Source organism: Chiloscyllium plagiosum, unplaced genomic scaffold, assembly GCF_037043375.1.
Source record: "Chiloscyllium plagiosum isolate Xiang-an unplaced genomic scaffold, Cpla_swu_hap1 HiC_scaffold_29, whole genome shotgun sequence".
Taxonomy (NCBI): Eukaryota; Metazoa; Chordata; class Chondrichthyes; order Orectolobiformes; family Hemiscylliidae; genus Chiloscyllium; species Chiloscyllium plagiosum.
In genome coordinates this window covers 52,339,611-52,366,954 of record NW_028270167.1, presented here as the reverse complement: position 1 = coordinate 52,366,954, position 27,344 = coordinate 52,339,611, and the positions used below count along the sequence as shown (strand labels likewise).

General features: G+C 44.6%; 1 long non-coding RNA gene across 1 annotated transcript; it reads left to right on the top strand.

The window, feature by feature from the left end:
• Positions 1–1,718: 1,718 nt before the first annotated feature.
• On the top strand, positions 1,719–20,631 carry LOC148142304 (uncharacterized). The gene is made up of 3 exons (XR_015752062.1): positions 1,719–1,843; positions 14,291–14,425; positions 20,441–20,631. It is a non-coding gene; the product is annotated as an uncharacterized LOC148142304 (long non-coding RNA).
• The last annotated feature ends 6,713 nt before the right edge of the window (positions 20,632–27,344 follow it).

The following is a 27,344-nucleotide window of genomic DNA, read 5'->3' as shown; positions in this document are numbered from 1 at the left end:
AGTTGGGACACCATGTTGTGGCTGCACAGGATATTGGTGAGACCATTTGTAACCATTTAATGATGACTATAAAAGCATTGTTGATCATCAGGAAAATCTCATCTGGTCCACTTATACCCTGAAGGGAAGGACATCTGACATTCTAACTCGGTTTAGCTGAGATGTGTTTCCAAACCCACAGCAATATGGCTGACCCTGAGCTGCCCTGTTGCAATTAGCAGAGAGTAATGAAAGCTGGTCCAGCCAGTGACACTCACATCCCAAAAGGGGATATTTCCCTCCCTACTTCACATCTGACACCAGCGTGGAGTTGATCTTTATCCTGCAGATTGGGAATGTTTGTGTATGTGTGTGTATGTGGGTATGAATGTTCAGTTCTGTGTGTATGCGTTGGCATCTCTTTCTCAAGCAGAAGAATCCTCGCTTATCTCTGTATCTTTCTCCAGTCCCTAAAGCATTCCTTATGTCTGTAACTGCTTTTCGGCCCAAATATGCTCCTGTTCCTCCAGTTGCTGTCAATATCGCACCTCCTTTATCCCCTCCTGCCCTGTTAATATCTGGTCAAAACCCATTGACACTTTCTATCTCGATAAACTGGTTTGAGTCCCACAACTTGCTCTATATTTGTAATTCTTTCCCTGTCTCATAACCCTCCATATCTCTTGAACCAACTCCAGCACATATTGCCCTCCCTCACTCTGTGAACTCCTCCTGCCACAACAATCCATATCAGCTTTTTATTGTTGTTGAGGCCCTTATCACACTTCATGTATCTGTCAGCACATCTAGTACGTTCAAGTCTCCCTTATCATCTCATTCAAGACCAGCGATGTTTCCGCTTCCTACAACACTCCTCTTACTGGGATAGCCCTTGCTCTCCCTTTAACACCTGCGTCAACATTTTGATCGCTCTTTTGTCAGCTTCTGAGACACTCTGCCTTCAGAATTGTTAACTTTTATTGACAGTCGTCGAAGCCTGTTTTATTCCATTATGATCCTTAAAGACCCGAGGCAGTCGCTGATTGGTATTTCTAGCTGAAGTTTTGTCTGTGCAAAGGGAGTGTCCTTTTGTTGATTATTTTCTTGCTGTTAATTTAGAGGCATACATTTAAGTCTGTTTCCCCTGTTAACCTTGGGCAGTTCTCCCCTCATACCCATGTAGTTTGCTTTGTTTTAATTTCAAACTGTTGGGTGTACTTGGAGTGGTCATTGTGGAACTTCATTATCCATTTGAATTCCACCTTATCACCCAAACCCCCCAGGCCCCATCCCACTGCTGGCCAAGGATGGAGTCACTCTGATCAAAAACAAAGACAGCATTAAACAATGCGGGGGGAGTACTTAGATACTTCCTCAACCAGGGCTCTGTCATCGATCTGAGTGTCCTTGACCATATGCCACAGCATGCTACACACCACGGGCTCAGCAATGCCCAGCCCCACACGAAGTAGAGAAGGCTGTCCGCCAGCTCAAGACCAACAAGGCTGCTGGAGCAGACGGTCTCCCTGATGAGGTATTGAAAAGCGGAGGCACAGAGCTCTTGCAGCTACTCCAGATTCTGAGACAACATAACTCTCCACTCCAGAGAGACGAGGCAGCACAGCCAGGGATGGAGACTGGGATTTTCCAGATCTCTGTGGGACTCAGGGCCATTCTCCATGTGTAACCCTCACTGCATCAGTCTAATTTCCCATTCTGTCTGTTTCTCTGTCTCCTGTAGGCGCTTAGGAAGTTCCTGACTCAGTAGACTTCCCAGCTGCTGGGTGTCTCATTGAAGATGGTTGGTCAGCCAGAAAGACAAAGGATAGGGAGACCTGGAGCCTTCAATAAATCCTGCAGTGAGGTAAGATCACTCACAGTGCACAGAGCAGGGAGCAATGGGAGGGCTGCAAACATCAGCTAACAAGACATGACATAGTTACAATGCTGGAGGGGGAGAACAGTACAGACACACCCCAGGCTCAATCACTGCCCCTACTTTAACTTACGTTGCACTGAGATAGCATTTGGAATTCAGAGTTATCAATCCAGGCCTGTGCTGCCTTAGTGAGTATCCGTACAACAGAGGGGAAAGCAGGCCTCCCACAAGAGGGTGGGAATGCTGCCTGAGATCTTTCTTTTCTGTGTTCCCTCTCCAACACTCTATCTATGGCATGTCTGATGGACCTATCTGTTCAATAATTTGTAACTCCTACATTAGTTCCCATCCCTGTAACCTCCTCCCTTCCCTATAGTCCCTCCCCATATTTGAAACAGACTGAATTCCAGACTACCATCCCTATTGCTGTAACTTGCTTCAATGTCTACAACATGCCTTACCTCGGTGCGTCTCCTCCTCCAATGACTTGATACAGAGTCATACAGCACGGAAACAGAACCATCAGTCTGACTAGTCCATGCTGACCAGGTTTCCCAAACTGAACGAGACTCATTTGCCTGCATCTGAAACATATCCCTTCAAACCTTCTCCTCTCCATGTACCTGCCGAAATGTCTTTTCCATTTTGTAATTGTTCTTGTTTCTCCCATGTGCCACTGGCATTCCTTTCCATCTATGCACCTTCCTCTGTGGATAATGTTGCCCCTCAGCTCCCCCTGTGCTATCTCACCTCACGTTTATGCCTCTCCTTTTGGCTCACGTATCATTGGCTATTCACATTCCTTATGGACCGCATGGTTTTACAAAACTTTATAAGATCAACCCGTAGCCTCCTCGGCCCAAGGGAAATATTGAGGACAATGTTACAAATATCTACAATTTATGTACTCAATTCTCTGATCCATAAAGGTAAATGTGCAAAATGCCGCTTTCCCCACCCTGTCCACCTGTGATACCACTTCCAAGGAATAGTGTTAACTGCACCCCTTGGTCTCTCTCTGTTCGACAACACTGCCCAGGGCTCTACCATTAACCGTGATCATTCTCCCTGGTTTGTCTTAACAAGATCCAACACCTGATTTTAAACTCCATCTTTCATTCCTTGGTCTACTGGCCCAGTTGGTCAAGATCCCCTTTGATAACCATATTCACTACAAAATTAATTTTGTCATCTATAAACTTAGGAAAAATGACTCCCATATTCTCAACCAAATCGGTTATGTAGATGATGCACATTAGTGGACACAGCCCCCATCCTTATGGCACACCGCTGGTTACAGGCCTCCAGTCTGAACAACAATCCTCTCCCATCACCCTCTGTCTCCTACTGTCAAGCCAATTTTGTGTACAGACGGCTAGCTCTCCCTGATCCCATGTGATCTAACCTTATGAACCAGTATATCATGTTAAATCCTGACAAAGACCCTGTTGACGTTAGTGTAGACAATGTACGGTCACCACTTTAACAACAATCACGTTCGTGAGACCTGACTTTGTCTGCACAAAGCCGTGCTGACTAGCTTTCATCAATCCTTGCCTTTTTAAATGCATGTGATTCCTATCTGGCAGAATCACTTCCACAACTTACCCCCCACTGACATCGGGCTGATTGGTCTTTAGTTCCATGGCTTTCCATCACGACCTTTCTGAAATAATGAACAAAACTATATTCTTGTCATAGTCGTACAGCTTAGAAACTGACTCTTCAGTTGAAACAAACCATAATCTCACAGTAAACTCGTCCCAGCTGCCTGTTGCTGGCCCATGTCCCTCCAAACCTTCCCTATTCATGTACTTATCCAATTTTTTTTAAACGTTGTAACTGTATCTACATCCACCCCTTCCTCAGGAAGTTCATTCCACGCTCAAACCACCCTCTGCATAACAATTTGCCTCTTATATCCTTTTGTTTTGAACATCTCTATCCTCTAGCCTTAAAAATGTGTCCCCTTTTCTTGAGACTCCCCCATTCTGGGAAAAGGCAACGGCCATTAACTCTATCTATATCCCTCATCTTTTTCATAACTTTCCATAAGGTCATCTCTCATTCTCCAGGTTCCAGTGAAAAAAGACTCAGCCTATCCAGCCATTTTTCAAAACTCAAGCCTTCCAACATCCTGGTAAATCTCTTCTGAACCCCCTGCAGCTTAATTATATCCTTCCTATAACTGGGTGACCAGAACTGGATGGAGTATTGCAGAATAGTCCTCACCAGTGTCTGTACAACCTCAACATGACGTCCCAAACCCTCCACTCAATGGATTGAGCAATAGTCAGGCATGGCAAGCACTGCCTTATCCACTCTGTGATGCAAGCTTCAAGAATTATGTACTTAAACCCGGAGGTACCTCTGCTCTAAAACACTAACCGAGGCCCGAACATTAATTGTATAAGCTGTACCCATGTTTGTATTACCAAATGCATTACCTCGCATTTATTCAGATTGAATTCCAACTGCAGTTTTTCAGCCCATTCACCCATTTCATCAAGATCACTTTGTAATCTTAAAAAACCTCCTTCACTGTCCATGATTCCAACCTCCAGCCTTCCAGCCAATCACACATGGTTGTCAATAGTACAAATACTTTCGCTCGGGGCTCCACAATTTCTTCCCTAGCATTCCACAATGTCCCGTGATATACTTAATCAGGTCCTGGGGCCTTCCATACCTTTGTGTTTTAAAACCACCAGCACCATCTCTTCTATAACATGCATCTTTTCAAGTCGTAGAGAAGTACATCAAGGAAACAGACCCTTCAGTCCCCAACTCGTCTAGGCTGACCAGAAGACCTAAACAAATCCATCCCATTAATCAGCATTTGACCCATATACCGCTAAACTCTGACTATTCATATACCCATCCAGATATCTTTTAAATGTTGTCATAGTATCAGTCTCTGTTACTTTCTCCCTCCGCTTGTTCCATACCCACATCACCTTATGCATGAAAACGCTGTCCCTTCAGTCCCTTTTAAACCTTTCTCCTCTAACCTCAAACCTATGCCCTCTCGTTTTCCCAACCCCTGGGAAAAGACCTTGAATGTTTACCCAATCCATGCCCCTCATGTTTATATAAACCTTTGTAGGGTCACACCTCAGTCTCTGATGCTCCAGGGAAAATAACCCCAACTTATTCAGCAACAACCCTGGCAACATCTTGTAAATATTTTCTGAGCCTTTTCAAGTTTCATAACATCATTCCTATAGCAGGGAGACTGGAATTGCAGAATACTCCAATTGTGGTCTTACGAATTACTCTTGTTCCCCAAGTTGCCCAGTCTTTGTCCACAGTAAGTTATTGAGTGCAAAATGTGTTTAGGGTCTTAGGCATATTCTACAGTTCCACACATTGATAGCCTTATTGATCTTTAAGAGCCCCTATTTCGTCTCGAATTACTCTTTTGCTCTTAATATATTTATACAATCACTTTTGGATTCTCCTTCTCCTTCTCTGTCAAAGTTATTTCATGTTCCCTTTCTGAATTCCTGATTTCCACCCAAAGTATACTCCTACAGCCCCTGTATATCCTCAGGGATTCCCTTGATCCAGCTGGCTATACATGACATGTGGCCCCTTTTCCTTGACCAGACCCTCAATAGACAGCCAGTGTTTCCGAACGCTGTCAGCATTGACCTGCACACAAACAGGAACATACTGGCGTTGATCACTCAATTTATCTCACTTTTAAAATATTCTCACTTGCCAGGCTTCCCTTTCCCTGCAAATAGACTCCCCAATCACCTTTTGAAAGTTCCTGGCTGATACGACCAAAATTGGCTGGCCCCACTTTATAACTTGAACTTGTGGTCCAGGCCTGTCCTTTTCCATCACTATTTTCAAAACTAATAGGACTGTGGTCACTTTAGCAAAATGCGTTCCCACTAACACCTCAGTCCCTTTCCCTACCTTGTTTCCCAACGGGAGGACTGGTTTTGCACCTTTCTCTAGTTGGGTCATTTACATACTGTTTGGGAGTTTTCTGGAACGCAATTACGAAATTTCTCTGTTCCTAACATTGAATAGTGGCAATGCCAATCTAGATTTGGAAAGTTTAAAAGCCCCTACCATAACAGTCTTATTATTATGATTGATATTTGAGATCTCCCGACATATTTGTTCCTCAGTCTGCCATGGATTTTTCAGGGTCAGTACACTCGTATCAAAGTGATGACCCATTCATATTTCACAGTTCCTCCAACACAGTGGGTGATCCCACAGGAATGTCCTCTCTAAGTATTGCTGTGATGTTTCATGCAATCAAAACCCACCACCACGCGTCCTTCCCCTCTCGCCACCCCTGCTGCCATTCTTGAACAAAGGACCCACATTAGATATCCTCCAGTCATTTGACACTTCACCTGTGGCCAGCAAAGTATTAAATATATCCATCAGGGCCCCAACAATCTCCGCCCTTACCTTCCAAAGCAGCCTAGGATACATTTTATTGGGCACTGGGGATTTCTCTAGCTTTATGCCTGTGAAAACATTTAATATCTCGCCTTTATGGATCTTAATATGTTCTAGAGCCTCACCATCCCAACTGAACTCCCCGGCGACAATGTCGTTCTCCTGTGTGAATAGCGATTGGAAGTATTAATTGAAAACCTCACCTACTTCCTCTGGCTCCATGCACGGATTGTCCCTTTGGTTTCTACCAGGCCTCACTCTTTCCCCAGTAATCCTCTTATTCTAACTATACTGATAAAGTACCTTGTGGCTTTTCCTTTATTGTACCTGACAAGGATATTTTATGGCCATTGTTTTCCCATCATTTCTAAAGACCCCCTTGCAGTCCCTAAACTTTTAGATGGCTTCGCCTGGTTTTATTACTCTATATTTTCTTTATCAATCTCACGATATTGCTTGATCAGTATTCGCTGGAATTTCTGCCTTTACCAATCCCTCGTCAGGAACACACTGGCCCTGAATTCTCACTGTATCACTTTAACATACTCCCACTTTCCAAATATAGACCCAACTGCAGATAGTCCTCCCAGTCCGTTTGCCAGATCCTCTGTAATGATCGTAATGCTGATAGGAGACTCAGTTGTGAGGGGGGCAGACAGGAGATTCTTTGGCTGCAGAAGACATCCCAGGATAGTGTGCTGCCTTCAGGGTACCAGGGTCAAGAATGTCTCTGGCGGTTACTGAACATTCTGAAGGGCGGGGGGGGGGGGGGGGAGGTTATTAGCCATTGGTCATTGTGCACATCAATCCACATGACAGTGGTAGACAATGGGATGGGGTCCTGTGAAATGAGTATCACAAGTTAGGTGAGAGGTTTGAAAGGACGACCTCCATGGAAGTGATCTACAGATTATTCCTAGTGCCACCTGCCACGTTGAGGACTGAAATAGAAAGATAGGCTAGATAGATGATTGGCTGAGGAGCTGGGGGATGGAGTAATGTTTAGATCGTTGAGATTTGTTCTGGGGTAGAGGTGACCTGTACAAGGGGGAACAGGTTTGACTTAAAACAGAGGGGCACTGCGAGGGAGATTTGTTAGTGTTACCTGGGGAGGTTTTAAACTAGATTGGCAGGGACTCTGAGTAAGAGAGGTACCATCGACCAGTCAGGGGAAAAGTACATCAGCCATCGAGAACAAGTTTCCTATTCTGGATATCCTGGGACACAGTGAAGGGAGGGAAAAGACGACTTGTTTAACGTGCATTTATTTCAACACACGAGCTTGACTGGTAAGGCAGACGATCTCAGAGTATGGATTGGCTTTGGGGACTGGAATATTATAGCCATAACAGAAACATGGCTGAGAGAAGGGCATGATGGCAGCTTACTGTTCCATGATACAGAAGCTGCAGGTCTGACAGAGTGAGTGAGATGGGAGAGTTGCACTTTTGATAAGGGAGGGCAGAACAACAGTGCTTAGAAGGAATACTCTTCAGGGATCATCACATGAGGTCATATGGTTAGAAGTTAGAAACAAAAAAGGGATGGATTCTGTTGAGACAGTGTTCCAGATTCCCAAAGAGCCAGCGGATACTAGAGGAGCAGATGTGTAGAGAGAGTGCAGGTACCTATAGAAATAATAATGTAGTATTGGTTGGAGATGTTAACTTCCCCTTCCACTGGGCTACTCACAGAGTAAAAGGCCCGTACGGAGTGCAATTTGTCAAATGTGTCCAAGAAATTTTCCTAAACCAAGATGTAACTCTAACAAGGCCTAACTCTACTCAGGCGGGAGCAGCAATGGACCTCCCCTCAGAAAACGAGGTCTGGAAAGTGACTGAAGTGTCAGTCAGAGAGCACTTCGGGTCCAGTGACCACAACTGTCTTCGTTAGAACAGAGTTATGGAAAAGGATCAGACAGGTCCCCAGATGAAACTGGAGCAGGGCAGGTTTGGGGCGATTAGGCAGGATTCGGTGAATTGAAATTCACAGAACACCAGGTTATAGTCCAATAGGTTTATTTCAATGCACTGGCTTTCGAAGCGCAGGTTCCGAAAAGATGAAAGGCAGAAACGAAATGTGTTTGATATTACATTCCATGACACTGCTATCCTGTTGTTATAAATTGTGTGCCGTATGACTGTGCACCACAACCACCTGATGAAGCAGCGCTCTGAAACCTAGTGTCTCCAAATAAACCTGTTGGACTGTAAGCTGTTGTTGTGTGATTTTTAACTTTGCCCTCCCCAGTCCAATACCGGATTCTCCACATCATGATTACCACTGATCGGGTGAGTCTGTGTGAAGGAAAAGGAGTGACTGGCAAATGGGAGGCTTTTAAAAGTGTGATCTCAAGAATCCAGGGCCAGTATATCACTGTTAGAGTGAAGGGAAAAGCTGGCAGGTTTAGGGATCCCTGTCTGCTGAGGGATATTGAGGCTCTGTTCAGGAAAAAGAAAACAGCATACATTGGGTTTAATCTATCCATATCATTTTCCAGTCCGAAAGACACGATCAATCTGTGGAGACTCTGCAATCCTGTCAGGTCCCTGCTGCAGTCAGGATCTGTAGAACTCACTCCAATGCCTGTTACTCTCCTGATCCAGTTCCGAAAAGACTCACTATCTGTGTAACATCCTCCCATGGCTATCTCCCACCCTGTCAATGCAAGCTCCGTTAGTCTCTCCATCCATCTACTCATCTCTATAACCTTCTCCAGCTCTTACACCTCTATCTGTGTAAATGTCACCCTCCCCTACAAACCTTCCCACTTTGACTAAACTGCAGGAGGTTTAAACTTCCTTATCTGTGAAACTGTCTCCAACCATCCCATCCTACCAACATCCATGTGCCTGTAAACTGCTTCACCCCTCCCAACCTCCCCATCTCCATGAACTCCTGCAGGCCCTATATCTCTGTAACCTCTTGTGGCTCTATTGTCCTCCCTCCCTGTGAAACTACCTCCAGTCCACACACACCTCCCAGTCTGGGTCGTCTGCTCCAGATCAGATCAATGCTGTGTCTGTTACCCTCGACAATCCGAGCACACCTTCCTATTTGTGTCTCTTCATTCAGATCCCATCCTCTCCACCTTTCTGAAACCTCTTTGTGCCATTGTAACCCTCCCTATTTAGAACGTAGAACAGTGCAGCACAGCCCAGGCCCTTTGGCCTCAATGTTGTGCTGACCTTTTATCCTACAGACCCTTCATTTCACTATCATCCATTTGCCTATCTAAGAATTGCTTAAATGTCCCTAGTGTATTGGACTCTGCTACCACTGTCGACAGTGCATTCCACGCACCCGCTACACGATGTGTAAAGAACCCACCCCTGACATCTCCTATAAACCTTCCTCCAATCACCTTCAACTTATGCCACCTCATCATTTCCATTTTTGCAATGGGAAAAGTATGTGTTTACCCTCTCTATCTAAGCCTCAAATCATCTCATTCACCTCTGTGAAATCACCTCTCATCCTTTTTCATTCCAATGAGAAAAGCCCTAACTCCCTCAAATATTCTTCGTAAGATCTCCCCTCCAGTCCAGGCAGCATCCTGATAAATCTCCTCTGCACCTTCTCTAAAGCTTCCACATCTTTCTGATAATGAGACAACCAGAATTGAACACAATAAACCAAGTGTTGTCTAACCAGGGCTCGATAAAGCTGCAGCATAACCTCTTAGCTCTTAAATTCAATCCCCCTGCTAATGAAAGCCAACACATCACATGCCTTCTGAACAAGGCTATCCGTTTGAGTACCAATGTATCAAGGGTCGTGGACCCCAAGATTCTTCTGTTCCTCCACACTGTCAACAATCCTTCATTTCTCCCTGTAAAGGTTTTCTGCAGAACCGTTCAATCTTAAACCCTCCCTATCTTGGTAACTTGTTTCAATCCCTCCAACACTCGTAAACTGGGAAACCTCTGCAAGTCCCGACAATCCTCCTTACCTCTGTAACCTCCTTTATTAGGATCTTCCCACAAACTTACTGAAACCTCTATTTGCCACAGCAATACTCCTGATATCTGTATAACTCTCCAGAATGGCTGTGCACAGCTTCAGGTTCCCAGGCTGGGAGATGTGAGATCAGATGTGAATCTCTTTGCCCATTCTGTCTTTGTACCTGATACTGACCTGGTGCTGCTCTGGTAGAAAGCACTCTCCGTGCATGTGGTAACCTCCAGATCTATGTTCCTGTCCAGAGCTCACCTCATCGATGCCTTCCTTTGGACAGTTCTTTATTTTGTCATTATTGTCAAGCGGCGGTTTTGCGAGATGCAGGAATTGGGGAGTTTCCTTTTAGAGAGAATGAAACGTTTATCACTGGAAATTGGGAAGCCTTTAAAAATGATAATGGCAGTCCAGAGACAGTGTACAGTATTCCTGTTAGGGTGGAATGAAAAGCTGATAGATGTACGGAATACAGGATATGGAGAGAAATTGAGGTTTCAGTGAAGAAAAAGAAGTAAACATATCTCAGGAGAGAGTGTGAATCCTGAGAAGAGTATAAAGGCAGTAGGTGTGTACTACAGTGGGAAATCAGGAGGGTGAAAAGGGGGCACGAGATAGCTTGGACAAATATTGCTAAGGAGAATCCCAAGGGTTTTTATAAAAACCTACAGGACAAAATGGTAACTAGGGAGAGAATCTGGCCCCTTGAAAATCAGCAAGGCAACCTGCATGTGGAGCTGCAGAAGATGGGGAGATACTAAACAAGTGTTTACATCAGTGTTTACTGTGAGGAGGACATGGAAGATGTAGAATGTAGGGACATAGATGGTGTCAACTTGCAAGATGTCCATATTACAGAGGAGGTTGTACTGGATGTCTTAAAACACATAAAGGTGGATAAGTCTCCAAGACCTTATCAGGTCATAGAATCATAGAGATGTGCAGCCTGGAAAAAGACCATTCGGTCCAACACGTCTATGCCAACCAGATATCCCTACCGAATCTAGTCCCACCTGCCAGCACCCGGCCCTTATCCCTCCAAACCCTTCCTATCCATATACCCATCCAAATGCCTCTTAAATGTTGCAATTGTACCAGCCTCCACCACTTCTTCTGGCAGCTCATTCCATGCCCGTACCACCCTCTGTGTGAAACAGTTGCCCCGTAGGTCTCTTTTATATCTTTCCTCTCTCACCCTAAAACCATACTCTCTAGTTCTGGACGCCCCGACCCTTGGGAAAAGACTTTGTCTATTTATCCTGTCCATGCCCCTCATAATTTTGCTAAACTCTATAAGGTCACCGCTTAACCTCCGACGATCCAGGGAAACCAGCCCCAATCTTTTCAGCCTCTGCCTGTAGCTCAAATCCTCCATCCCTGGCAACATCCTTGTAAATCTTTCACAACATCTTTCCGATAGGAAGGTGACCAGAATTGCATGCAATATTCCAACAGTGGCCTAACCAATGTCCAGGACAGCCAACCTTCCACCTCCTGTACTCAGTACTCTGACCAATATAGGAATGCTTATCAAATGCCTTCTTCACTATCCTATCTACCTGCGACTCTACTTTCAAAGCGATATGAACCTGCACTCCACGGTCTCTTGATTCAGGAACACTTCGTAGGACCTTGCCAGGACCTGTTCAGGTGTACCCTAGAACTCTATAGGAAGCTAGGTAAGTGATTGCTGTGCCCCATGCTGAAATAGTTTTATCATTGATAGTCACAGATGAGGTGCCAGAAGACTGGAGGTTGGCTAATGTGGTGCCACTGTTTAAGCAAGATGGTAAGGAAAAACCAGGGAACTACAGACCGGTTCGCCTGACGTCAGTGGTGGGCACGTTGAAGGAGGGAATCATGAGGGACAGGATTTCCATGTATTTGGAAAGGCAGTGTGTAATTAGGGATAGTCAGCATTGCTTTGTGCGTGGGAAATCATGTCTCAAGAAATTGTTTGAGGCTTTTGAAGAAATAACAAAAAGGATTGACGAGGGCAGAGCGGTCCATGTGAGTGATATGGACTTCAATAAGGTGTTCGAAAAGTTTCCACATGGGAGGTTGGTGAGCAAGGTTAAATATCATGAAATACAGGGAAAACCCGCCATTTGGATACAGAACTGGCTCAGAGCTAGAAGACAGAGGGTGGTGGTGGAGGGTTGTTTTTCAGACTGGATGCCTGTGACCAGTGGAATGGCACAAGATCGGTGGTGGATCCATTATTTTTGTTATTTATATAAATGATTTTGATGTGAATATAGAAGGTGTAGTCAGTAAGTTTGCAGATGACACCAAAATTGGAGGTGTTGCGGATAGTGAAGAAAGTTACCTCAGATTACAACGGGATGTGGACCAAATGGGCCAATGGGCTGAGGTGTGGCAGATGGAGTTTAATTCAGATAAATGTGAAGTGCTGCATTTTGGGAAAGCAAATCTCAGCAGGGCTTACACACTTAATGGTATATTTCTAGGGAGTGTTGCTGAACAAATGATCTTTGGAATGCAGGTTCATAGCTCCTTGAAAGTGGAGTTGCAGGTAGATAGGATAGTGAAGAAGGTGATTAGTATGCTTGCGTTTACTGATTAAAGCATTGAGTAGAGGAGTTGGGAGGTCATGTTCTGGCTGTACAGGACATTGGATAAACCACTTTTGGAATATTGCATGCAATTCTTGTCTCCTCCCTATCGGAAGGATGTTGTGTAAATAGAAAGCGTTCAGAAAAAGATTTACAGGGATGTTGCCAGGATTGGAAGATTTGAGCTACAGGGAGAGGTTGAATGGGCTGGGGCTATTTGAGGCTGAGGGGAGACCATACAGAGGTTTATAAGAGAGGTATGGATAGGTTTAACAGAAAAGGTCTTTTCCCTGAGGTAGTGGAGTCCAGAACCGGACAGCCTAGGTTCAGGATGAGAGGGGAAAGATATAAAAGGAACCTAAGAGACAGCTTTTACAGGCAGAGGGTGGTGTGTGTATGGAATGAACTGCTAGAGGAAGTGGTGGAGGCTGGTATAATTATTGCATTTAAAAGGCATCTGGATGGGTCTAGGAAGGATTGGGAGAGATTTGGGCCAAGTGCTGGCAAATAAGACGAGATTATGTTAGGATATGTAGGTGGCGTGGATGAGTTGGACCGAAGGCTCTGTTTCTGTGCTGTACCTCTCTATGACTGTAAATGTTTTCCACTGTCCATTACCAGCCAAACACTTCACTGTTTCCCCTGTTTACCTTGGTCAGTTCTCCTCTCAAACACATGTCAATGGCTTTGGTTGTGATTGCAGGGTGTGCTTTATGGTCACTTTAAGAATCCATCATCTCACTGAATTCCACTACACTACAATTTCCCAGAGGATATCTCAGTGTGACATTACTCCTTCACTCAGCATCACCATCTAACGGTCGATCTGAGATAGTCACATCCCTGGCCATTTACACAATGTGTTATTGAAAGATATACTGACAAAAGCATTCCAAAATGAGTTTGGAAAATATCACTTTTGACAAAGACTGAAGTCTCCCAAAATTATCACAGTGCCTTTGCATTAAACAGGAATTCATTTGAATGTGTAACGGTGTTGAGCAATGAAATGTTGTCAGGCAGCCTGAAAAACATTCTCCTGCTTATGGTTTTGACACGTGTTACCCAGAATCTGCATTCAGGCTGATTCAGCTGCATCATCTGAGGCCAAATGCGTTCTCTCTCACGCCTTTGTGACTGATCCTACTGTACCACGAATCAAAAATCTTTCATCATGCCCATTGCTGGATCCTGAAATCATTCCTGCACTCTGGTGACATCACTCAGTATCTCTCCATTTGGTATCCCTCACTGTGTGGGTCTAATTGCTGCCTCTGTCAATATCTCTCACTCTTGCAGCTACTCCAGATCCTGAGCCAACAGAATTCTCCACTCCAGAGAGACGCAGCAGCACAGACCAGTGGTGAAGTCGCGGATTTTCCAGATCTCTGTGGCAGTCAGTACCATTCTCCCTGTGTAACCCTCACTGCATCAGTCTAATTTCTCATTCTGTCTAATTCTCTCTCTCCTGTAGATACTCAGGAAGCTCCTGACCCAATAGACTTCCCAACTGTTGGCTGTCTCATCCATCACCACATTGAAGATGGTAGGTCAACCAGAGAGACAAAGGGCAAGGAGATCTGGAATCCTCAATAAATCCTGCAGTGAGGTAAGATCATTCACAGGGAACAGAGCAGAGAGCATTTAAATAGCTCGAAACATCGGCCCTCAAGTCATGATGGAGATACAGTGCTGAACGGTGAACACAGAGCATAAAACTCCCAGGCTCAATCCCCATCCTTTGTGAGAGGATTACTTTCAGCTCTGCTGTACTGAGCCTGTCTGAGACAGCATCAGGAGTGTCACAGTTATCAATCCAGGCCTATGCTGTCTTAGTGAGCATCAGGACAATGGAGGGGAAAGCAGGCCGACCACGAGAAGGTGCTATTGAAGCCTGGGATCTTTATGTTCTCTATTTACCCTCCAACATTCTCTATTGTCGCACCATAGAGTCATATAGCATGGAAACAGACCCTTCAGTCCAACTCATCTGAGCTAGTGCCTTTAATGCTTCTAACTCTGAGAACAGTTCCTATCTCTGTAACCTCACCCCCTCCCTGCAATCCCTCTGCAAATTTAAAACCTACTTCAATGCTGACTATCTCCCGGTGACTGTAAAATGCTCCAGACTGGATGACATGCCAAATCTCAGGAATCTCCTCCTCCCATCATTACAATAATGTCTCTTTCTGCCATCTTGCACAATACCTCCAATCCACCCTGTCTCTGTAACATCCTCCAGCCTCGACCCTCTGCGTACCCTCCTCCAGCCCCTACAGCACATGATATCACTGAAACCTTCAATCTCTATAACATTCCTGCCTCCCATCCTACACCACCACAGGACCATCCTTACAGACCTCTCTGTCTTTATAAACTCCTCCAATCCCTACGGCCTTTCCTGCCTGTGTAACCTGCTCCCATCCCGGCAGCCCTCCCTGTGTACAGTGTCCTGAAGCCACAATAACCCTCCCAATGTCTGCAATCTCCTCTATCGCTGTGACATTCTCCCATCACGACACTGCTCCATAACTCTACCCCTGTCGTCACTACCAGCCTTCCTATCTCTGTAACCACGAGGTCACTAAAACCATTGATGTATATGAAACATCCTCTTTGTTGCTGTATCCAAGTCAGTCCCTACAGTTCTCACTTTCTCTAACCTCCTTCAGTCTGAAGAACCATCCAGTATCTACACCACTCTGTATTACTGACTTCATCCAATCGCAAAAAACATCACCACAAACCTCACTATCGCAGTAAACTCTTCTAGTTCCTCCCTATCTCTGTACACCATCCTTTCCTTACTACTCATTCGTGATGAAGGGTTCTGGCCCAAAATGTCTATGTTCCTGATCCTCGGATGCCGGAAAAGCACAGTGGGTCTGGCAGCAACGCACCCTTCATTCTGATCTCCAGCATCTGCAGAGCTGACCTTCTCCTGGTGGGGCAGAATGGCCTACAACTGCCCTTCTTTCCTATGTTTCTGTGTAGCACTCCCTGGCTCTGTATCACTGTCAGTCCCCACTGACCCCACTATCTATGTAAACTACGCAATCATCAATCACTGGAATTTTCTCAGACCATGGAACACTCCCCATCTATCCAATCTCTTCCAGCCTCTCCAATCCTCCCAAACCGATTCCTCCAGCAACCCGATAACCCCACCTATCTTTGTAACTTCCTTTATCCGCTGGAATACCCCCTATCTCTGGGATATCATATGCTATAGCATCCCTCCGTTTGTGTGCTCCTCCCATCACTATGGCGGCGTCTACCTCTGCATCGTTAACCCACACACTGAATCCACTTCCAACACTGAAACCTTCACTGTTTCTGTTACTTTCTCATGTAACCACAGACCTTGCTGTCGGTATGAACCTCTGACGTTCATCCGTACACCATGTCTCTGCAATCTACGCTAGCATCCAGAGCCCTCCTTACATCTGTCACCTGCTCCAGTAGCTATGTCACTCCCCAGCTGTCAGGCCAACTGTGTAACTGCTCCTGCAGTGATATCACTCCCCATCTGTCAACCCTACTCTGTATCTTCTCCAGTAGCTATGTCAATCCCCATATGTCAAGTCTACTGTGTAACTGCTCTGGCCGCTAAATCACTAGCCATCTGTCAGGCTCACTCTGTAACTGCTCCAGCAGCTCTATCACTCCCTATCGGCCAAAGCTACTCTGTAACTGCTTCAATAGCGATATCACACCCTGTCTCCCCAACTCTGTAACTGCACCAGTGATATTACTCCCCATCTAGCAAGCCTACTCTATAACTACTCCAGCAGCTATATCATTCCCTATCTGTCAGGCGTACTCCAGTCCTCACAGACTGTGGAGACCATTGTCTCAAAAACCTGCTCCAGGCCCTGAAAGTCTCTCTGTACTCAGAGTACTTCTCCAGCCACAGCAACAATCCACATCTCTGTTTGCTTCTCATCTCCCTCCAGCACCTCAAACACTCTCTCTTTGTCTGACTTGGCAACTCTCCCTTTGCGTTCCGTATTTCTGTCCCAAAAATCTCCCTGTATCTGTAACTGTCTCTCTCTCTCTCTCTCTCTCTCTCCATATATATATATACCCACCCTGTCAAAGTATGCTCTTCCAGTATCTCCATCCATCTACTCAACTCCATCACCTTCGCCAGTTCTTACCCCTCCCGTCTGTGTAAACATCACCCTACCCTACAACCCTCCCTACCGCAGGAACCTCCTCCAGTTTGTGCAATGCTCTCTATCTGTGGAAGTATCACCAGGGCTTATTGCTGTTCCAATGTCTGTAAGCTCTTCCACACTCTCCAGCCTTCCCATTGATGCAACCTCCAGAACCTCAGCATCTGATATCATCCACTGCAGCCTTCCGTATCTCTGTTAGTGCTTCAATTCTATATAAATCTCTTAGTCTCTGTAAATAGCACCATTCCATAAAATACTCCCTGTCTGCGTAAACTGCCCCATCCTGCACTGAGAAGCCTCACTATCCTTTTGATCACCTGTAGTCCCTTCGGATCTCCCTGTAACTTCCCTGCCTCCATTGAATACAGCTCATAATATGTTATAACTCCTCATACTCATGTTACTCCCCATCTCTGTGATATTCTTCAATCCGTGCAATTCTCGTTCTTTTTCTCCAGACCTTCCAATGCTCCTGATCTATGTAAGGTTATTGATCCCTTGCAGCATGTTTAATACCTGAAGCAACTTCCACTCCCTCAATGCATCCTGTCGCTGTAACCTCCTCAAATACTACAGCTTTGTAACTGTCTTTGTAATATCTTCCAACATCTACAACCCTCTCGATTTCTGTAATCTCCTCCATAACAGCATTCCACATCTGTGTGTAATGGATGGGAATGCTGCAAATCTGTTTTCACGGCCCTCAATAACTGTCTGAACTCCTGCAGCTTTACAACCCTAAGTATCTGTGCTCCTCCAATCCTTACAATTTTCCCTGGTTCTGAACTGACCCAGCCCCTTTGAACCTTCCTAACTCAGTAAACGCCTGCACAGCCAACGAACATCTTTATCAGTGTATTGCCGAGGCCCTACAACCCTCCCTACAGCTCCAAATACCACCCTCCCTATTATTGTAACTCCTTCAGGACTGATAACCCTGTACCTCTCTGTGACAGTTTTCATCCCAACAACCTGTCTGATCTCTAACGACCAACAGTGACCTCAAACCACCCCAACTATGTAACATCCTCCAGTCTCTACAACCCTGCTTTTCTCTGTAAACTTCCCGAGTGCCTACATTCGCCTTTATCTCCGGTTACAGATCCTTTCTCAGGGAAGCAATGTCTCAGTACAGATCCTGTAAGAAGACCAAAGAATTTTAGATGTATCAGTAGATTTGCCTAATTTTCTAAATTCTCATGAGTTCAAATTCAACCTTCTCCAGCTTTTCTCATCAATATCCCTCCATTTTGAGGGACAGTCTGTTGAACCTTCTCTTGGCTGCCTCCAATGCAAGAACATTTCCCTCTAGATCGGGGAACAAACCTGTTCACAGTATTTTCATTGTGAGCTGACTGGAACCCTCTCTTGTTATTACAAGCCTTCCCTATTGTTATTCTCCATTGCCTTTGGAGTCAATCCCAGTATTCCATTTGCCCTTTCTATAACCTGCTGACCCTGTAAACTACTGCTCTGAGATTTATACACCAGTGTTTCCAAGTTACTTTCTAATGTAGTTTTCCCAGTCTATCTGAAACCAAGAGGTGATGGTAATAATCAGGAAAGTGTTTGAATGTATGGTAAACGATATGGCAGAAATGATAACTGCACAATTCAAAACCAGATGAATAAGCACATCACGTAAGCCCATCCCGATGGCGTGGAGGCAGCGCGGTGGCTCAGTGGTTAGCACTGCTGCCTCACAGCAACAGGAATCAGGCTTCGATTCCAGTCTCGGGCGATTGGCAGTGTGGAGATCTCCCTGTGTCTGTGTGGATTTCCTCCAGTTATTCCTGTTTCTTCCCACAGTTCAAAGATGTGCAGGTTAGGAGAGGTGGCCATGGAACGTTGTCCACACTGTCGGGTTTCTGTGATCAGATATAGAAGGCAGCCACTTCGACCATCGAGTCTATTCCACTATTCGATGATAGTGGAATTGGTTCTCTCACCTAGTCACTGTAACCCTTCATCCCCTTACTCATTAAGAACCTATCTATCAGGCAAAAGTGAGGGCTGCAGATGCTGGAGATTAGAGTTGAGAGTGTGTTGCTGGAAAGGCACAGCAGGTCAGGCAGCATCCGAGGAGAAGGAGAATCAACGTTTTGGGCAAAAGCCCTTCATCAGTCCTTTCCTGATGAAGGGCTTTTGCCAGGAATGTTGATTCTCCTGCTCCTCGGATGCTGCCTGACACGCTGTTCTTTTCCAGCACGGCACCCCTGACAAGAACCTATCTATCTCTGAGTTAATACACTGAATTACTTCGCATCCACAGCCTGCTGAGGCAGTGAGTTCCCAAGATTATCACCCTATGGCTGAATAAATTGCTTCACATCTCCATTCTAAACGGGCGTTCCATCACTCTGAAGGTCTCTCTTTGGGCCTCTCCTAATCATGGAAACATCTTCCCCATGCCCACCCTATCCAGGTCCCTCAGTATTCTGTACGTTTGAATCAGAATCTGCCACCGCTGCCTAAACGTCATCGAGTGTAGACCCAGAATCTCCAACTGCTCCTCATGTGACACGCATTTCATCTCTGGGATCTTTCTGGGAAATCTGTTTCCCGTATCCCCTCACATCCTTTGGCCAGACTGTTAATGTACAGCATGTTCAGTGTGGTCCCAACGCTTACCCCTGTGGAATTCCACTTGTCACTGGCTGACTCCTTTATATCTGCTCTCTGTCTTTTGACAGTGCCAGCATGTTGTTCTGAAAGCGAGATGTCATTTCATAATCACTGCTGGTTTTGTTTTCCTCTCTGGCTGTAGACAGCAGAGTAGATAAAAGGGAGGAATGGTTTCTTGGGATTTTCAGAAACCTTTTAACAAGGTCCCACTGAAGAGGTGGATAAGCAATATCGGCACACGTGGGATTGGAGGGAATGTACTGGCATAGATTGGGAATTCTTTAACGGATATAAAATTAAGTGGAAGAAAATGGAATAGTGCTTGACATGCAACTAAATTCAAATGGATTTGATGGTCGGACAAAATCAAATGTTCCACATTTGGTGACACAAAATTAGCTGGGAATGTGGGTTGTATGGAGGAAGCAAAGAGAACATGAACAGTCTGTGAATTTCCCTTTTTTAAAATTCAATGATGTACCGTGGTCATCACTTGCTCGGCCATCATTACCTTCCCATCTGTATTTCCCTGGTGAAGGTGGTGGTCAGCTGTCTTCCTGACCCATTGCAGTCCTTTGGGTGAAAGGACAGAGACATTGCTGGGAGGATGGAACGTGACTTGGAGGGCTCCTTGGAAATTCTGGTGTTCCCGTGCACCTGTAGCTCCTGTCCTTCCAGGGAATAGTGGTTCCGGGTTTGTGAAGGGCTGCTGAAAGCGCCTTCCTGAGTGACCGCAGTGCTGCTTGTTGAGTTTTCTACAAATTCCTTCCTTCATTCATTGTTGGCTGAGTTAGCTTTTTTTTTTTATTGATTTGGAGTTGTCCCTGAGAAGATGGTGGCGAAACAGCAGAGCAGGAGGCTGAAAATCAGCACGGAGTCACAGAGGGAGCGACCGTGTGATGGAGAAATTTTGAGCAGGAGTTTGAGGCTCACTCACACCTGGGAGTTAGAGGCACCAAAGTGTGAGGAAATAAATCAGCACTGAGGATCGAGGCCTAGACATACTGGGAGTCACAGAGACGGTGACACTCTGAGGGAGCAGAGTGGATTGGGAGCTGGAGGATTACACGTACCTGGGTATCACAGAGACGGTGACCCTGTGAGGGAGCAGAGTGGAGTGGGAGCTGGTGGATTACACGTACCTATTTGTCACAGAGATGGTGAACCTGTGAGGTCTTCACAGAAGAAAATGAAAGTTCATTTGCTGATAATAAACCGTTGCTTGTTGAAACTTGCTGCACATTGGCATTTTCTTTCAAGGAATTAGGGCCGAAGGCTGAAATATCAGTAATAATTGAAAGTCTGAATCAGTATAATAAAGAATCCCTGTCAGCTACAGACCGATAAGGGAATGCATGTGAAACGTATGCCTCTGATGTTAACTAAGTTTGAGGAAAATCAATCAACTTGAGCTGTCTTCACTGGGGTAAGAATGAATCTGGGAAAGTATGGCCGGAACACCAAGTTGGTCAGAAAAATAAAAAATTGAACAATGGGCTCCATTCAATGGTTTGGGACCAATCGAGGAATATTTCCTCTCACAGGAAAGGCAGGGTAAACAAACCCAATGCTCCCTCCATGACAATGGAGCAAAATGTTAAGGTGAAGAAGAACAATTGAATAGCTGTCAGATAGAGAATAATATTGTTAACCAGGAGAAATGCTGAAGGTTTAGGTTAGAGGTGGTAAAGCGGAGGGATTTATGAGGAAACGGAGAGCCAACATAAAGTTGTCACACCTCTAAGGGAGCGTGCAAAAAGTTGGAATAAGGCTGATTCAACACTTGAAAGAGGATTTTTACCGAGAAGAAGGGGAATGGCTGAGTGTGAGCTGAATACTTTATCTCTGTCTTTACCAAAGTGGCCGAACCCACCCAGAACATGGCGACAGAGAAGGAAACTGTCACGAGAAAGGTTCAAAATTGATGACGAATATCTTTGTGGCACAGGCAACAAACGTGTTTCACGGTTTTTTCCGCTCGATATATGTGACATTAAATCATTCATACATCCATTCATTCATGGAATAAAAGGGACTGTATCAATTTGGAAACAAAATTGACTGTTGGGTAGGAAATCGAGAGGAATGGTGACTAGATTTTTAATTCAGGCTGGAGAAAGATTTTCAGTGAAGTTCCCCAGGATTCAGTTTTGGGGACCTCATTCATTTTGATATGTATGAAATATGTAAATCTGGTGTGCAGGGACCCATTCAAAGTTTACAGTTGACTCAGCACTTAAAGAAATTGTAAACTGTGAGGAAAACATTATAGAACTCTAAAATTACATCGCCAACTTAGAAAGAGTGGAGAGGTGATTGATGAAGTTTGGCACATTGAAATATGCGACAATGCAAATTTCCAACAAGAACATTAAAAGACAATATAAAATAGGCAGGAATGCAGGAGCAGAGGATGTGCAAAGATCAATGAAGTTTGTACATAGGTAAAGCATGCAGTGTTCCTGTCTGAATAAATATTGATAGTGCAAGGTGAAGGAGATGATGTTGAATTTGCCTCAAACACATTCGACCTCAACTGGAGTATTGTATACATTCCTGGGTGTCACATAATAGGACTGATATGAACACATTGGAAAGGATGAATAACTGATCTAAAAGAGTATTTCCGAGAATTAGTAAGAGCAGTTATGAAGTCAGACTGAAAATGTTGCAACTGTTCTCACTGAAGTGAAGGTGGCTAAGAGGAGATCGGATGCAGTTTTTCAAACTCATAGGCAGACTGAATAGATTAGATTGGATAAAAGGAGGGAAAAACGAGACGGCACAAATTCCACGTTATGTACAACAGGAGAAATCTGATCGAAGTAAGAACCTTTTCATTTGGTGAGTATTCAGGATACACTTAGATGTGTTGGAAATGGATGTTCAATGGACAGGTTCAAGAGGGGATTGGATGATTATTGTGACTAAAAGAAATGTGTAATGGTATGGGGGAAAGTAGGAGATCAATACTCTGTAACGAACTCAGATGAAGAGCTGGTGCAAAAATCATGGGTCAAATGACACCCTTCTGTGCCTTCAGACTTCTGTGTGGTTTGGTGCGGTCTCAAGAGTTCTCCAACTCTAATAAAACTGTGTCTCCATAACCTTATTGATCCGGTGCGATCCATTCTTACCTCTGAAACATCCATCAGTCAAAGCACCCTTCCTTATCTCTGTAACTCATACAGGTCATTTTATAAACCTTCTTTCTCTGCAATCTCCTCTAAATACTCCCTCTCTCTGGAATAATTTTCAAGGCCTGACAGCTCTCGCTTTGTCTGTAATTACTCCGATACATAGAAAGCTCCCAATCTTTACAATTTCCACCAGCTCACGCAATCATCAGTCCATCAATGTCACTAACTCCCTCCCGTGCTGACAAATCTCTTGATCTCCATAACCTCCTCCAGCCATTACACTGTTCATTATTCAGTGCACCTTTCGCAGTCCCTTACAAATCTGCCCATCTCTTCCAAAAGTCCCTACAATTTTCCCTGTTGTGTGCACCAATGTGTGATCTTCTGTGGAAAATCCTCGTGTCCCTACAGCTCTGCCGATTCTGTAACCACCTTCTGTCCCTACTCAGCTCCCAATCTCTGCAGCCTCCACATTCTAAATCCCACCCTATCTGTGGAAACTCCTCCAGCTCTCCTTATTTCTGTAATTGCCACCAGATCAAAAGAACCCTCTATGTATCTTGAATCTTCATTAGCCCCTTCAAATATCACTGTGTCTGAAATTCCTCCCGCTACAGCAATACTCGCTATGAATTCTTCCAAGAAAAGTCACATTCTTTTCAGGAGAACCTCATCTTATTAATCTCCTTCAGTGCCAGTACAAGGTTTTATTTTGTCTTCTGCAAGCTCTCTATCTCAAACTCCTTCACCTATAACGTCCTTATTATCTCTAATCTCATTCACAAACTTGATCGGCCTGTATGTCTGTGACCTTCTCCAGGAGGAGGAATGGCTTTTCGGGAGTAGGGGCAGATTTTGTGTTTGAAGGATGCCATAAATGTATGACTGTTTGTAGAAAGTAGAGGCTTTACAGAGATGGGAAGGATGACAGAACATGAGGGACGTCACAGAGACTGATATTTGTAGGCGCAGAGAAAATAATCTTTAGTTTGCATCTTTGACTATAGTTTGAAGAGGAAATCTGCTGTTAAACTGCAAATGTATGGGTGTATTATTGAGTTTGGGATCTGCATGTTCTAACTGTGGGACTCCATACAGGAATAGGTGCGAGCAGCTGATCCCACAAAGGCTGGGCAGAGTCTGTAATCTTCAAACTCATATTTAGGACATCAGTTCTAGGATAGCTGAGAGCAGCTGACAATATTCAGGCAAGGCAGGAAGTGTGGGATTTTCCTGGTCTGATTGTGGGACTCATTTCCAGAATAGATGTGAGTGGCTATAAATACCTAATGCACTGAGCTTGTTCAGTTCTGAATGTGCTTACTTATTCTGTATCCGTATCTGCATGTGATTCCGAACTGACATTGTTACAACAGAAGTGACTGCTGAAAAACAGCAATTCCCAGGTAGGAATACTTTACCAGGGTCAACTCAACAGAGCATCAGATAAAATTAAGTTCTCACTTCCTGAAATATTACAATTCAAAAGTATTTTATGAAAACAAAACTTGTTTCATCTGGTATGAATTCAGTCTGCATCATTGACCCGAATCGCTATGATAGAACAGATCAGTTCACCTGTCACAGTGTGGGCTCTATCTGTAGGCCTTGCGTGCCTTAACCACTTCTCACAACCCCACCCAGCCCTCCCACCATCTCCCACATCCGTTGGATTCTTTTTCTGATACAGACAGACACGGGTATCATTTTCATCAGGTTTCGTGGAGAGTTTCTCTTTGCAAGTTTACTGTAGACAAAATATTGATCTGGCTTGTCCAGCTAACTTTTCACTTCAACCAAAACCTAAAACTATCTTTCTCATTCTAATGTCCTTCAGCCCCTAGACAATCCATATCTCTGTAACATCCTGCTGTTTTCGCACACCTTCATATCTCTGTAACATTTTCCCAAATTTACATTCATCATGGTTTCTGGTACTTGCTGTCATCCCCAAATTCCTTTCTGTTTTTTTCAACAAGGCCAATGAAACAGTAGAACAAATAGAATGAAACAAGACAGATATGGCTGCAGTGTGACTAAGACTTAGAATCGAATAATCAAAGGCTTTCAGCATTTATACAAGAAGGAAAAAAAGTCCACCACAGTGAAGTAGCATTGTGTATAAAGGCTGGGATCAGTATTTTTGTGATGCTAATCAATTTACACACTACTCCTCTCTGTCCTCTCCCCGACACCTTTACATTGATTCTCTCGATATTGTCTAAATATCAGAAATTTCTACAACACAGACTACTCTGGAAATTGTCTGCACTAATTAAAATGAAGGTGCCACCCAGCTTCATCCTTTTCCAAAAAAAAAAATCATTGTTATGATTCCACAGAGACTGTAGGACGTCAGGTTCAGATCTAGGCACATTTATAAAATTTTCCAGAGTTTCTGCTTCTACTCCGCTTCCATGCATCACTCCCAGATCCCTTCCTTACTCTGGGTGAAATAACAACTTTCCTCACTACTTCTCTAATATTTCAGCCAATTACATTAAATATTTGCTGCCGGTAACTGAGCTCTCCAATAAGAACAAGACAGTCTCTCCCTCTCGATCCAGGCCCTTGACAACATGTGCAGGCTAATCAAATCTCCTCTCAGCATCCTCCACTTCAACCTTTCCTCATAACTGCATTATCACTTTCCCAGGATAACAAACCTCTTCTGTACCACCTCCAAGAGTGAAACATGGTCGAAACGTCAATTCTCCTGGCACTCTGCTACCTATCCTGCTGTGCTTTTCCCACACCACACTCTTTGACTCTAATTTCCAGCATCTGCAATCCTCACATTGTTCCTCTACACTCTCCATTCTAATTCCATCCTTCCATGTGATATAGTGACCAGAACTACATGCAGCACACAGGCCGTGATTGATCTAGTTATTTATGCAGTTCTTGTATAAGCTTCCTCCTCTTACATTCTGCAATTGAACTGAGAGAGGAAATGGTGCATTTGCTGCCTTATTTAGATTATTGACGATGCCGGCTGCCTTCAGGGTAAAAGCAAATTACTGCGGATGCTGGAATCTGAAACCAAAAGAGAAAATGCTGGAAAATTTCTGCAGGTCTGGCAGCATCTGTAAGGAGAGAAAAGAGCTGACATTTCGAGTCTAACTGACCCTTCGTCAAAGCAAAATAAAAGGGAGAAATAGGGAGGCATTTATACTAGGATCTTCCACACTGACAGTACGCTCATTTATTGTGTATTCTTTCTATTGATTGCTGTCCCTAAGTGACTTGACTTACACATCTCTAGGTTGCTTGGTACATTCAACTGGAGCTCATAGCTTCCATTTTTTAGCAGACTGCTATGTGTTCGTTCATCAAATCAAGTAACTCACATTAACTGTACGATTCTCTGCATGAAAACCAAACTGCCCGATTAATTACATACAGCTTTCCCTGCAGAAATTCAGGCTGACAGCCCTGAATTCCTTTGGGATTTTCTAAGGGTCCATTCTTCTGGCTCGCAGAATTCCGATCTGTAAGTATTCAGTCTGCCCCTTGCTTCATAATAAACTAAGCTACAATATCAGCAGGTCTCTGACACTTTGCCTCTATTCAGTGAGAAAATGATGAACAATGAGCAAACAATGACATTTCTCCCCAGCTTCTTTCAATGATGTGAATCTCCTTTATAGGTTCTGTCTCTAAGTTTATAACTTCCAATAGTTTGGACAACAAAATCTGCACAAGACAAGGGTCTGAATCCTTTGACTTGGCCAATCTCATTTCTCTCAGTTTCATGGAGGGTTTGTCTCCATAAGTCTAAGTGAATATTCTCATAATAACAACATCCTGAATCTGCCTCATTAACTAGCTGCCCTGCCTCTATGTCCCTTCTTTCATCTGATACGAGCCCAATGATTACTTTCCGTTTTTGTTATAAGTGTAAAAACTGCCCACTGCCTTGATATCCCAGAATGCCCCGGATTCCCTGTTACAGATGCCATTTTTAAAAAGTCATTACACTCTTGGATTGTCAGTCCGAAACTGCCCTGGGCATGACGGCGGGGTTGTGGGGGTGGGGAGGGGGGATGGGGGGGGGGGGGGGGGAGAGTGGTAGATTGGCAAAGGTAGTAAACTGAGGGCCCTACTTTGTGGCTGAGCCCCTGAGGTTCTGGTGGATGGCATGGTGCAGGACAGGGACATTATCGTCCTCCAGGATAAATAGACAAAGTCTTTTCCCTGGGGTCGGGGAGTCTAGAACTAGAGGGCATAGGTTTAGGGTGAGAGGGGAAAGATATAAAAGAGACCTAAGGGGCAAATTTTTCACGCAGTGGGTGGTGCGTGTATGGAATGAGCTGCCAGAGGATGTGGTGGAGGCTGGTACAATTGCAACATTTAAGAGGCATTTGGATGGGTATATGAATATGAAGGGTTTGGAGGGATATTGGCCGCGTGCTGGCAGGTGGGACTGAATTGGGTTGGGATATCTGGTCGGCATGGATGCTTTGGACCGAAGGGTCTGTTTCCCTGCTGAACATCTCTATGACTCTATGACTGGCAGGGGAATCCATGACACCAAACCTGCTAGCTTGTCTGAGATTGACCCGTGGGTCAGTGAGGTGCC